This window comes from Manis javanica, chromosome 17, assembly GCF_040802235.1.
Source record: "Manis javanica isolate MJ-LG chromosome 17, MJ_LKY, whole genome shotgun sequence".
In the NCBI taxonomy this organism is placed as follows: domain Eukaryota; kingdom Metazoa; phylum Chordata; class Mammalia; order Pholidota; family Manidae; genus Manis; species Manis javanica.
This window is the reverse complement of record NC_133172.1, coordinates 7961241-7964954: the sequence shown is the minus strand read 5'-3', so window position 1 is coordinate 7964954 and position 3714 is coordinate 7961241.

Below are 3714 nucleotides of genomic sequence, written 5' to 3'. Positions count from 1 at the left end.
AAGCGCGAGCCCGCCGGCTCCGCCCCTCCAGCTGGCGCAAACTGCCCAATACTCACCGCCTCCAATCGGCGACAGGAAGCTTCGACGCACGCGCATACATCCAAGTATAGTACCCTCCCCCACAAACCTTTCCGGTGCGACCTTCGCCACGTGATGCCCCGTAAACCAATCGTCGTCCCCATTGTCGAGGACCCGCACCAAGGTGTTCACCAATCGCCAGCAGCCCCTGGCTGAGGGCCGTGTTTACCTGCGGAACTTGGACCCTAGTCAGCTGACTTCACGTCATCACGTGACAGGCCCCGGCCGGCCGGGAGACACACCCCGCCCCCGCCCGGCCTTGACAGTTCTCTCACGCAGTTTAGTACCTGCGTCCGCTCCGTATCTCGTCTTTCTTCCCTAGAAAGTCCTATCAGATTGAAAGGAATCCGGTCGGCCTTTGGCGCCCTCTACCGAGGGATGCTGAAAATGGTTTGGAGAGGCTGGTGAGGTACTTGAGAGACTGGCACAAAACTGAGAGCTGAAATTCTGTAACTCTGATTTCATAAAAATAGTTGGAAAGAGCATGTTAAAAATTCAGGTTTGAGCACATCTAGAGCCCAGATATCGGTTTTTGAAGTATCATTCTCCAATGAAAGGAATCAGGGCTTCTGTAGAATTGGCCGATATCATACAAGATGGGCCTGGAGCGTCTAGTACCGCCAAAGAGGAAGTGTGTGTTCGCTCCTCTCTTTCACACACACACACAGGAGCTAAGTGAAAAAGCTAGTACTGAATTAGAACTCAATGCATAAAATATCCATGAGCTCATACTGACATAAATGAACAAATAAATGGAGAGAAGACAAATATTCCCTGCAGAAGAATTCCAAATAATTTATGTAGATACTCCACCCTCAAGAAAGTGGAGCAACAGAACCCAAGAATGGACTAACAGTTACCAAAGGGAAAGGGACTGGGGAGGGTGGGTGCAGAGGGAGGGAGGGAGAAGGGGAATAAGAGACATTATGATTAGCACACATAATGTGGAGGGGGGCACTGGGAAGGCAGTACAACACAGAGAAGACAAGTAGTGACTCTGTAGCATCTTACTACGCCGATGGACAGTGACTGTAATGGGGTATGTGGTGGGGACCTGATAATGGGGGGAATCTAGAAACCACAATGTTGCTTATGTTATTGTATATTAATACCAAAATAAAAAAGGTGGAGCATAACTCCTTCCTCCTTAAGTGACTTCCTGTACAGTATGGGGAGGAAGACTGAGTTGAGGGTGGAAAAACCTGACAAACGTTGCCAGCCAGGTGGCTGAGGCTGACACCAACAGGGTGAAATCATCACATTGACACATGCACCCTTAATAACATGTGATGACAGTGGCACTTCACCTCTATGGTCTTCCAGTGTAATCATGAGAAAAACACACAGCTGAGGCACAATCTCCAAAATACCTGACCAGGACGTCTCAAAGCTGTCAAGGCATCCGAAACAAGGAAAGTCTGAGAAACTGTCACAGCCAAGAGGGGCCTAAAGAGACATGACTACTAAATGTAAGGTGGGATCCTGGGTGGGATCCTGGAACAGAAGAGGAACACTAGGTAAAAACTAAGGAAATCTGAATGAAGTATGGGTTTTAGTTAATAATAAGGTATCAATATCAGTTCATTAGTTCTAATGAGACAGGGACCATGGGCTTAGACAGAATAGGGCGAAAGCCTCCAGGAAAAGCAAGGCAGGATAGTTGCAGTCAGAGCAATGTAACTACATGCAAGGAAACCCCCTACCAAAACTCTGTTAAACATTAAGTTCTAGGGCCATTCTTCAGTGAGATCAGTTAATATTCCCCAGATAAAGAAGAGTAGCACATGTTTTTATTATGCTAATCATTTGTAATCATGTGTAAGATTCACTTTAGCATGCTAAAGGCCCAGGCCTACGTGCTGTCTTTCCTCCTTCAGATCTGAGGAGGTGATTTTGCAAACTGGGCAACTAATTTAGCATGCAGACCCAGCTGTAAACAATATAGTAAAAGCAGGAAGGATTCCACCTTAAAGATAAGACTGCATTTTAACACCCAGGGAGTTTAAGAAGTAAGATTCTTAACTTACTTTCTAGCAAACATACAATACCTCAGCCCACCTTGGGGGCTGGGCAGACGGCCTTTTGATATGCTCCTAGACCAAGACGCCAGTATCCCAGAGAAAAATGGGAGCAGTAAATTTCTTGTGTTAATTCTTAATATTCAGGGACCACTTAACTCCACACCCCTAAGCCTTTTATCCGGTTCCCCAAAATACTCAACTGCCTATAAAACCCCTAGACAACACACCACCCCCGGCTCTCTTGTCCCCTCCTGGCGTGAGCCAGGAGCGCTGTCTGTCCTCTCACTGCATCTCTCAATGAAAGTCTCCCTGGCTCTCCTACCTTGGGTGTTTGCTAAGTTCATTCTTCAACTCCGCAAACAAGAACCCCGGCCTCACTAACACATGCCATACTAATTTAAGATGTTAACAGGGGGAACTGGCTGTGGGGTATATGGGAATTCTCTGTACCATCTTCCCAATTTTTCTGTAAATCTAAAAAGTATTCTATAAGAAACCTTCTTTTAAAAAATCCAAGTTCCAGGACCCTATCACCAATAATTTCCAATTATGAAAGTCTGTGGTGGGTTACAGGAATATACATTTTTACAGGACCTCAGACAACTAGGATGCAGAGAAAATTCAGGGACCTCTGGTTGAGAAAACATTGCTACCTGGGGGCAGAGGTGGAGTTTAGCAGAGGTGGGTAATTCACAAGAAACCTCCACCCAGATAACTTCTTACATTCAAAGACTCTCTTGGACCATCCACTTGGGGTTGCCACTATATTCCGACCATAGATCAGGTGGAGGTCTGGATTACCACAAGCGGTTTCAGTTCCATGTCCTTCTAAGGAGTACTATTATCAAAGCTTCCATTTGTTTTAAGCTGTTAAACTTTAGGGTAATTTCTTTTATGCAGCACAGATTAATATACCACCCAACCCTTTAATATGGAGTCTTTCATTTCCACAATCATCTGGTTTATTCTTTAGAGTGGGACCCAAACAATAATAGCAATAGTACGAATGCTCCTTAAACAGCAGCTGCTCACTTCCTATGGTACACCCTGCCAAAGACTTATGTTTTCTCATTTAACAAATACATGCGGGTAGTGGGCACTTTCTGTTCCATTTCACAGAATGAGAAAACTGAGGCTCCAACAGGGAAAGTGGCCAGCCCCAGGTCACGAGGACGAAGAGGAGCCAGGACCCACATTCTGGTCCATCTGATACCTGAGTCCTTTACCTCAACCACGATGTCCGAACCACTTCAGACTCGGTTTCCTCTTCTGCCCCTCCTCCCACTCGATCTTTAAGTTTACTTAGCTGAAATATGGCTCTTCCTTGAAACCTTCTGACATTACCATCTACCATCCTCCCCTCACCAGTCTCTCAGAACACAGACACAATCACAGCTTGAAGCAATCAATCCTCTGATGTGTCCCTTTTTCCCGTTTGATTTAATGGCATCTACTCAGCGCTCGAGCTCCAAACCTAGCAGGCCAGCCTTGATCTGTCCTTATTCACCTCTCTCTGTGACGTGTGACCCATCAGTAAGTCTGAGTCTCCTTCTGAGACGCGTCCCTAATCCCTGAGTTTCTGTCCCTCTTTACGGCTACCCAGCCCAGGCCACCG